Source organism: Tamandua tetradactyla, chromosome 18 (assembly GCF_023851605.1).
Source record: "Tamandua tetradactyla isolate mTamTet1 chromosome 18, mTamTet1.pri, whole genome shotgun sequence".
Taxonomy (NCBI): Eukaryota; Metazoa; Chordata; class Mammalia; order Pilosa; family Myrmecophagidae; genus Tamandua; species Tamandua tetradactyla.
In genome coordinates, this window is record NC_135344.1 from 27,939,867 (window position 1) to 27,951,007 (window position 11,141).

At 34.7% G+C, this 11,141-nt stretch overlaps 1 protein-coding gene across 2 annotated transcripts in view; it reads right to left on the reverse strand.

Moving 5' to 3' along the window:
- DYNAP (dynactin associated protein) overlaps positions 1–11,141 on the reverse strand; it is a 70,795-nt gene extending 59,654 nt beyond the window's left edge. For both annotated transcript variants that reach the window (XM_077135425.1, XM_077135424.1), the window contains exons 1-2: positions 10,779–11,141; positions 10,403–10,533 (exon numbers count right to left, since the gene is read on the reverse strand). The gene's annotated coding sequence lies outside the window, so the exon portion shown is untranslated. The remainder of the gene's footprint in view (positions 1–10,402; positions 10,534–10,778) is intronic.

Genomic DNA, 11,141 nt, shown 5'->3' on the forward strand with positions numbered 1-11,141 from the left:
TTTTGTCTCCAGTATCTTAGAACAGCTAGAAGTGAAAACCTAAAATTGTGGAATTGTAACCCATACCAAACTCTGAAATCTGTTCTAGAACTAATTGTTGTGATGTGCTTTGTAATATATTATTTTCTTGTATATGTGCTATTTTTCACAAAAAGGAAAAGAAGAGTAAATTGTGAGGATAAATGCACAGTTATATGATGATATTGTGAACCATTGATCATACACTTTGGATTTTGTTCTAGTTTGCTAGGTGCCTGAATGCAATATACCAGAAATGGAATGGCTTTTAAAAAGGGGAATTTGATAAATTGCTAGTTTATAGTTCTAAGGCTGAGAAAATGTCTCAGTTAAAGCAAGTCTATAAAAATGTCCAAATTAGGGCACCAACAACAGGTTACCTTCACTCAAGAAAAGCTGATCAAGTTCAGGGTTTCTCTCTAAACTGGAAATGCAAATGGTAAACAGGAGAGCATCTGCTAGCTTTCTCTCCAGGCTGCTTCTTCATGAAGGTCTCCCAGAGGTGTTTTCCCTCTTTATCTCCAAAGGTCTCTGGCTGCATTGGCTCTGGTAGTTCTTCTGGCTATCTCATAATTCTCATGGCTTTCTCATCATTCTAAAAGGAACTCTTTCCAAATGCTTCCTCTTTTAAAGGATTCCAGTAAACTAATCAAGACCCACCTGGGATGGGTGGAATCACATCTCCCTCTATTCAAAAGTTAATACTCATAACTGGCTGAGTCTTATCTCCATGAAGATAATCTAATCAAGTTCCCAACATACAGTATTGAATAGAGTTTAAAAGAAATGGTTGCTCCTGCAAGACTGGATTAGGATTGAAACATGGCTTTTCTAGAGTACATAAATCCTTTCAAACCAGCACAAGTGAATATATAATACATATCAATTTAAAAAGTAAATAATTTTAGAAAAGATCAAAGCAGAAGGTGGAGTTATAAAAGAGAAGATAAGATTTAACAAATAAGTATGAGTTCTGGATCATTACATTGATATTTCTTTTAGTCACCAGTGTGTTGGAGCTGCCAGAAGGAAAAACCTAAAATGGTGGAACTGTAACCCATATCAAACTCTGAAATCTTTAGTTCTATAACTAATTGTTGTGGTGTGCTTTGAAATTTATTGGTTTTTGAATATATATTATTCTTTACAATAAAAAAATAAAATAACTTTTAATTTAAAATAAATGATTATTATCCTCAGAGTCCAGAAGACTTTAAATTTGTAAAACCAGTTTTGTGAACCTTTAAAAAAAACATCCGAATTGGAAAGGAAGAAGTAAAACTCTCACTCTGTGCAGATGGCATGATGCTATATGTCAAAAATCCCAAAAAGAATCTATGGCAAAACTGCTAGAGCTAATAAATAAGTACAGCAAAGTGGCAGAGTACAAGATCAGTGTCTTAAAATTATTAGTGTTTCTATACACTAGTGTTCTAGTTTGCTAGCTGCTGGAATGCAATATACCAGAAACAGAATGGCTTTTAAAAAGGGGAATTTAATTAGTTGCTGGTTTACAGATCTAAGGCCAAGAAAATGTCCCAATTAAAACAAGTCTATAGAAATGTCCAATCAAAGGCATCCGGGGAAAGATACCTTGGTTCAAGAAGGCCGATGAAGTTCAGGGTTTCTCTCTCAAGTGAGAAGGCACATGGCGAACACAGTCAGGGCTTCTCTCTCAGCTAGACAGACACATGGCAAATACAGTGTCATCTGCTAGCTTGGTCTCCTGGCTTCCTGTTTCATGAAGCTCCCCAGGAGGCATTTTCCTTCTTCATCTCCAAAGGTCGCTGGCTGGTGGACTCTCTGCTTCATGGTGCTGCAGCATTCTCTGCTCTCTCTGAGTCTCTCTGAATCTCCAAAATATTTCCTCTTTTATAGGACTCCAGTAAACCAATCAAGACCCACTCAAATGGGTGGAGACATGTCATCCCCTAATCCAGTTTAACAACCATTCTTGACTAAATCACATCAACCGGGGAGATGATCTCATTACAGTTTTAAACATACAGTATTGAATAGAGACTATTCTACCTTTAAGAAATGGGATTTATATTAAAACATGGCTTTTCTTAGGGGGCATACTTCCTTTCAAACCAGCACAACTAGTAATGGACAATCTGAGGAGGAAATCAAGAAAAAATTCCACTTATAATAGCAACCAAAAGAATAAAATATTTAGGAATAAATTTAACTAATGATACAAAAGGACCTGTAAACAGAAAACTACAATAAATTGCTAAAAGAAATCATGGAATACCTAAATAAATTGAAGGGTATACCACGTTCATGGATTGGAAGACTAAAAACAGTCAAGATGTCAATTCGACCTAAATTGATTTATAGATTCAATGCAATATCAATTAAAATTCCAACAACTTAGTTTGCAGAAATAGAAAAACCAATAACCAAAATTATTTGGAAGGACAGTGTGTGCCCTGAACAGCTAAAAATATATTGAGAAAGAAAAATGAAGTGGGAGCGCTCACACTCTTTCATTTTAAATCATATTACAAAGCCTCAGTAGTCAAAACAGCATGGTACTGGCTTAAAAACAGATACACTGACCAATGGGATTGAATGGAGTGTTCAGAAATAGACCTTCTCATCTATGGACAATTAATCTTTGATACAGTTGTCAATCCAACCCACCTGGGACAGAGCAGACTCTAATAAATGGTGTTTGGAGAACTCAATATTCAAAAGCAAAAGAATGAAAGAGAATACATATCTCACAACCTATACAAAAATCAACTCAAAATGGATCAGAGTTCTAAACATAGAGTTAAGACCATAAAACTGTTAGAAGAAAATGTAGGGAAATATCTTATAAATCTTGTAATAGGAGGTGTTTTCCTAGACCTTACACCCAAAGTACAAACATTGAAAAAAGAAACAGATAAATGGGATTTAACACTTTTGTGCATTAAAAAGTTTTATCAGGAAAATAAAAAGGCAGCCTATGCAATGGGAAATAATATTTGGAAACCACATATCAGATAAGCATTTAGTATCCAGAGATATAAAGAGATTCTTCAAAGCAACAACAACAAGACAAACAACCCAATTAAAAAACGGGCAAAAGACATGAACAGATATTTTTCAGAAAAGGAAATACAAATGGCTAAGAGGCACATGAAGAGATGCTCAACTTCACTGGCTATTAGGGAAGTGAAAATCAAAACCACCGATGAGATATCTGACATCCACTAGAATGGCTATTATCAAAAAAATAAAAATAAAAACAGAAATGACAAGTGCTGGAAAGGATGTGGAGAAAGAGGCACACTTATCCACTGTTGGTAGGAATGTAAAATAGTACAGCCACTCTGGAAGGCAGTTTGGCTGTTCCTCAGGAAGCTACATATAGAATTGCCATGTGATTCAGTAATCCCATTACTAGGTATATAGTCAGAGAAAGACACAAATGGACATCTGCACACTGATATATGTAGCAGCATTATTGATAATTGCCAAGGCATGGAAACACCCCAACATCCATGAATGGATGAGTGACTAAACAAACTGTGATATATTCATATGCAGCTGTAGGACAGAATAAAGTCATGAAGCATGTAAAAATGTGGATGCACCTTGAGGACATTATGCTGAGTGAAATTAGCCAGAAACAAATGGGCAGATACTGTATGCTGTCGCTAATATGAGCTAACATTTGTGAGTGAACTTGGAGAGTTAAAGTTGAGAACACAGGTTATCAGGAAATAGAAGGAGGGTAGAGATTGGGCATTTGGTGCTGAAGGAATACAGATTATGTAGCAGGATTGATTACAAAAATTCAGAAATGGATTACACAATATTCCCTGATTATAGCACAATAATGTAAGTACATTGAATGAAGCTGAATGTGAATATGGTTGAGAGAGAAAGGCTGGGGGCATGTATGGAACCAGAAGGAAAGATAGAGAATAAAGACTGAGATAGTATAATTTAGGAATGCCTAGAATGGACAATGATTAAATGTACAGATATAAAAACGTTTTTGCATGAGGAAGAACACATAAATGTCAACATTGCAACGCGTTGAAAATGGATGATATACAGGAAAAAGTACAATCAGTGCAAGCTAGGGTCTAGAGTCAACAGTAGCATTGTAATATGTTTCCATTGACTGTAACAAAGACATTATGCCAAAACTAAATGTCAACAAGTGAGGGCATGAGAGAGGGGTTGGGATTTAAAAAAGAAGAAGAAGAAAAGGAAATGATTGTTTGGGATGTGTAACTTCTTTTTTCTTTAAGTTTCTCCCATTTTCCACTTCTTTTTTTTTTTTTTGCACGGGCAGGCTCTGGGAATCAAACCTGGGTCTTCTCTGGCATGGCAGGTGAGAATTCTGCCACTGAGTCAGCGTCGCATTATCCTAAATTTCTCCCACTTTAAATAGGAACGTCCATAACTGTTACCTTATGCCTATCCTACCATTGTTTTAGGAGCAGATAACTTGTTTTCTAGTTTTACAGGTCCACAGATGCAGAGGAATTTTTCACCATGATGGTTATACCAATAGCCTCACCCATCCCTAATTCAGATTATTTATATAACAAAATTTGGACTTTTGAGCTGATGAGATTTACATGAGATTTTAGAGTTACATTAATGTTATAATGGGTTGAGATTTTTGGAGACCCTGGGATGGGGTGAATTTATTTTGCATGTGGGATAGACTCAAATCTTTGAGGGTCAATGGATTGACTGTGGTAAGCTTAAAAACACTCCCCCCAGAGATGTCCACATACTAATCCCCATGTTATTTTACACGGAATAAGGGTCTTTTCAGATTAGATTAAGATAAAAATTTTGATATTGGCAGATTATCCTAAATTATATAGGTGGGCCAAGTAGAATTAGAAAGGTCCTTATAAGAGGGAGACAGGAGGGTTAAATTCAAAGAAGATGTGATAAAGGAAGCAGAGGTTGAAGTGATGCAAGGAAGGAGCCATGAGCCAAGGAACGCATGTGGCTCTAGAAGCTAGAAAAGGCAAGGAAATGAATTCTTCCCCAGAGACTGGAAGGAACAAGCCCTGTTAACACTTTGATATTAGGACAGCTGACCTCCAGAATGGTAGGATAAAAAGTCTGTGTTGTTTAAGTCACTAAATTTGTAGTAATTTGTTACAATCAATGAGAAACTAATATACAAGTCAATTAGAATTTTGTCTATATGTATGTATGTACATATTTGAGCAACAAATATTTATTGAGCACCTAGCATATGCCAATCTGGGAAAATCTTATTTTTTAAAGAAAGTTAGTAAATATACAAACACATATTATTGTTGCTAGAATAAGCCAACTGCAAAACACTTTTTACCCTGAGTATTAACAATGATGTGGAATAATTGAAAAAATGGTATGTCTTTATTCCCTCAGACAGAAAAGGAAAATTGAATCAGCAATACACACAAACCTACTGTAAAACATCAATTGAAATGACTTGAAGAAAAAGTAATAGTAATTTGTATAAATAAAATAAAAGTATTCAAATACAATTATATTACCTTTGGGTATATGTATAATTATGGTAACCAGGCAAGCATACTGAAATATACACTTATTAGAGTGACATGGAATTTAAAAAAATAATTCTAATTAGCATGGTGGATATTGGAATATTTCTTTATTTTTAAATTTTTTTCGCTTAAACATACATCCTTTTTTCTTACCTGTTAAGTGCAGTATTTTCTCCCTATGCATGACAGAATGTAATCATACATTAAACGGCAGTCTATTCTTCATAGACTTAAATAAGGCTGACATTTTATATACTATACCTCAATAATTAACTTTTTAACAATTTTCAATTGTTTACTCACTTTTAAAATATATATCCCTGGCCCACCCATATTGGTCTGATTCAGTAGATTTCCAAAGAAGCTTTGTCAGCATAATCATCTACTTAAACCATTATCAATTAGCAGAAATTCTAAACAGAGAGAGTTGAAATTAATAATTTTACTTCCTATCCTGCACAGTTATCGACTTCCTTGGTGTCTTTCTTCAGTATTTAATTCATTCAGCCATTTCATAAGCAAAAATATATTTATATTAATGTGATCAAGGGCTCTTGAAGAAATAATTAACTCGAGGTTTGATGCCAGAAGGCAAGGAATCTGCCAAAGATTCATGGGGCCAATCTGAAGAAGCCCCATGGATTAAGAGGAAAATTTGAGCATCAAGAAAGCAATGACTAAAGTTGATTGAAATACATCAAATACTTACAAGTCAGTAAGCTCTTAATGATTCTAACAAAAACAAAACCACGTCACTCGTCACAACTAGAGTTTGTTAGAGTACCAATTCATTTCTATGAAAATTAACAAATAAAATGGAAACATAAAGAATTTATGCGATCTTTTCTGTAAGAATTACACTTCAGTATAATGAAATAGTTGGTGTTTCTTTACAGAATAATTCTAATTACTACAGAGAGACAGGTATAACAAGAAAATTACCATGAAAAAAACAGTGGATCTAAGTAAAGATTATCAATAGATACTGTTCTAGTTTGCTAGCTGCCAGAATGCAATATATCAGAAACGGAATGGCCTTTAAAAGGAGGAATGTAATGAGTTGCTGGTTTACAGTTCTAAGGCTGAGAAAATGTCCCAATTAAAACAAGTCTGTAGAAATGTCCAATCTAAGGCATCCAGGGAAAGATACCTCGATTCAAAAAGGCCAATGAAGTTCAGGGTCTCTCTTGCAAGTGAGAAGGCACATGGCGAACACAGTCAGGGCTTCTCTCTCAGCTGGAAAGGCACATGGCATCATCTGCTAGCTTTGTCTCCTGGTTTCCTGTTTCATGAAGCTCCCCAGAAGGCGTTTTCCTTCTTCATCTCCAACGGTCACTGGCTGGAGGACTCTCTGCTTTGTGGTGCTGTAGCATTCTCTGCTCTCTCTGAATCTCTCATTCTCCAAAATATTTCCTCTTTTATAGGACTCCAATAAACCAATCAAGACCCACACAAATGGGTGGAGACATGTCGTCCCCTAATCCAGTTTAACAACCACTCTTGACTAAATCACATCATCCAGGGAGATGATCTGATTACAGTTTCAAACATACAGTATTGAATAGAGATTATTCTACCTTTATGAAATGGGGTTTATATCAAAACATGGCTTTTCTTAGGGGACTTCCTTTCAAACCAGCACAGATACTAAATCAATTAGAATAAATAGTTAATGAAGAATTATATGATGGATGTATCAGCCTGTTACCATCTGAAACTACAAGTAATCTTAGCATTACAAAAGTGGGAAAAACAGACTTTATATGCAACATGTTTGTTATTTAGTAAAAAGTACACAGAATTACATATAAATTCTTCTTGCCCAAAATTTCAAACCTGTATCTAATCAATACTCTAGTTTTAACTCATGTTTAGAGGAAATTCAGGAGATAAAGGAACAGGATAACAATACCAAACAAAGAGGCAACTAACACAATCCTGGATGTGGGGTATTCTACATGATAAATTGCCTAGTTTCTTCAACAAATCTATGACATCTGATAAAAAGAGAAGAGAAAAATTGTTTTTTCTCTAACAGAGACTTAGATACATACAAATCAAAGCAAGGTGTAGACTTTATTTGGGTCCTGATTAGAACCAAACAATTGTACTTTTTTAGATAATAGGGGCAATTTAAATGTGGGCTAGATATTAGATGGCATTAAGGAATTACTATTAATTTTATTAAGTGTAACGACAGGAAGGTGGTTATACTATTTTAATGTCCGGATCAGGTAGAGAAGCATGCTGAGTGCTTTGTGAAATGATCTGATACGTGTGGAAGGGGGTACATAATACAAATGGGAAAAACACTGATAATTTTTGAAGCTAGATCATGTGTATGTGGGGTTATTTTATACTATCATTTCTACTTTTGTGTATATTTACATTTTTTTTATTTAAAATTTTTGACAATAAAGAGTTTTTTAAAAAAAGATGTCCGAGTCCAGAAGGCTAAAGGAAGGACACCCAGACAGACTCAAAGGTTGGATCAGGGTTGGAGAGTAAGGCAGGTCCCCACACAGAACTGTCCCTGAGTCATGAAGTAGTGAATTTATACCCTATGCTCCACCCGAGCTTAGCTTTCCCACCCATTCCATTAAACAAACAAACACAGAAGATTCCAGTTAATACTGAACCATTGTCATGAGGGTAACATTGAGAAGGCCCTGTCACAAATATTACCTGTCTGTGTTGAAATTTTTTGGGGTGGGAGGGGGGCATGGAATTTTGAGTGTTCAAGAGTTCCTGGGCTGTTACACACAAGCAGTGACATTGGTACATGCCTCACTAATGACATCAGTTGATGGTGGAAACTGACATGTTCATCTGAGTTTCACAGTCATTTGGGCTCTGGAATATCTATAGGGACAAAACAATGGGACAAATGGAAAGAAAAGGAAGCCATTGTGTTGAATGTTTAAAGTGAAATAATTCTAGCTTGCGACATCTGAGAAAGCTGAATGATTGGTATTTGGAATGAGATTTTGTACTGAATAAATAAAAACATAAATTTTACTTAATGGATAAATTTATTTTTTATTTTTTCTTTTTTTGGCAAGGGCGGGCTCCGGGATTCCATGCCAGGAACCCAGGGCGCTGGCATGGAAGGCAAGAATTCTGCCACTGAGCCACCATTGCCCACCCCTAAATAAATTTTAAAATTAAATTCCCTCTCAAAATAATTAAATCAACAGTCATTATGTTTATTATTTTATATACTTTATCAATGTTATGGGTCAAGATTATACATCATTATCATCAGCCTATGATATGTATTATTAAATATACATATATATCAAGAATTTATATGGATCCTATTTAGATATACCACCATGGAGCTTCTTTTTGATATAGAAATACATTTCTCAGAGCTGTAGGAAATCAACTCTTACCAAAAACAACCCCTGCCAGTTACTATAGAAATAAGAATACTGTGGCCAAGTGGTGAAGTGACCTGCCCATAATAATTTAGAAAGTGCTAGAGATCCATTTCTGTCGTTCAAAATCTGGAATCTCTGCAACTAAAACCACCATTTAAAGAATCTAATACAAATAAACATTCTTTGCTAATAGCAGTACAATGCTCTATCCAACAGAACACAAGTATCCCAGACAAAGCTACGAAAGACAAAGTATTTTGTAATCTACCAAAAAGCACTTGCAAATCTCTAACTCACTTCAAGTAGCATATGCTCTATAACAGAGGATGGGATAGAAAATATCTCTACAAATAATATAAATAATGTAATAAATAAGATTATATACACAAAAAATAATAAAAACATTATTATGAATGATGTGGTATTAAGGGAGGTGAAGAAATTTGAATTTAACCAAACTGAGGATGGTGGCTACAAATTGGGCAGGGGAGTGACAGGGAGGAAAAGAATGGTGTCATTTGTGATGTTTCATTTCTTAAATTGGGTGGTGAATGCATGATATATTATTCTTTATACTTGAATGCCTAAAACACTTCATAAATAATTTTTAAAAGATAGGGTTCAAGGTTAAAGTTTTTTGGAAGGGATGTTTTCAAATCAGGTTAAAAGAGGGGAAAACCCAGGATACAGTTTTAAAGTCTAGAAGGTTATTAGGAATTTGGAAAAAAATTATACCTTTTTTTTTTTTTTTTACTCCATACACTTTTTAATTGTCCTTTTGGACTGTCTATTTCACACTGCACTTATATGATTCCATATATTCTCATATGTTTTAAATGTAAAATGCAATATAATTAGATGTGCCTACTTACAAAAAAATGAGATTGTAAATACTACATAGCAAAGAGTTGACTCTCGGTATGTAAACATAAACAATCATGTAAACAACATTGTACATAAATAAAACAGGGTTTTTAAAAAGAAGATCCTTCTTAGAGCTAGAGGCCATATCTAAGATTAACTTCTGATTTTAAAGAATCTGGGAAATGTTGGAGTTGTGACAGGTTTAAAGTTTGTGGCAAAAAAAAAATGAGTTATTATATTGTAAAATCTAGACATCAAACACACCCTTTTTGGAGCAATTAAACCAGCTTGCATAATTATTTTGTATTATGACCAGAGTATACTGTTTAACATTTGATTAAATCATGTTACCAGAAAATTATACCCATTTTATAATAACAAGTATTTCAAATAATTTCTGAATTATGCATGTAGTGGCAGACCATAGGAAGAAAAACACAAAATTTGTGATTAACAACTAGTAGTTGAAAAGTTAACAAATTTCTATTTCCTGAATAACTAGGGGTATGGGTTCCTGTTTTGAAGATTAAAAATATATATTAGAAAATTCTGTAGTGATAGGATACAAATCTCACATTACCAAGCTATTAAAATGGAAAAATCATTACTCACTAGTTGATTTCCAGGGGCTTCAATATTCACTATATATTTTTCATGCTCTTTCTCCATTCTTGAGCATCGAGCACCATAGACTTATCTCCAGGAATAATTTCAATTTGATCATTGTCCTTTATACCTGAGATCTTGAGAAAAAATTGAATTGAATAGTGTTACCATGTTATCAACTATGATGCATCAGTGCAGATATGAATTAAATTAAGTAATAAACAATCAATACTCAATACTGGATCCATCTTAGAGAAAGATTAAAGTGGCAATTAACACAAGAAACAAGAAAAACAATCTGCCTCTTGAACCTATTATGACTTCCCACTCAGTCTTCCATACAGAAAAAAAATCTGAAAGTATATGTCATATCTCCTCTTACCTTTTGGCATGGACCTCCATTTAGCTTTCCTTTGACCTTGGGGCTGTCTCCATGACAAAATACTGAAGTAGTGAAATTACTTCCTTGCTTCCTTTCCAACCAAGCATGGTTTTCTTCTCTCCCCTTGTTGGTAGTTTTAGTTATCCATAGCTCTATGCTCGTTCTGTGTTGACATTTTCAGTCTCTCTTCTCTTGCTCTAAGAGTTTCTAGTCCTTCTCCTTCAGCCTCCGGAAAAATGTGTCTGACCTAAGACATATTCCTGAATATCCCAACACTGAGTCTTGGCAAATCTGATATACAAATAACTGCTAATGCTTTTATCAAGTTATTCTGCCTTCCAGAGGGTCTCTTGGAAATTTAGC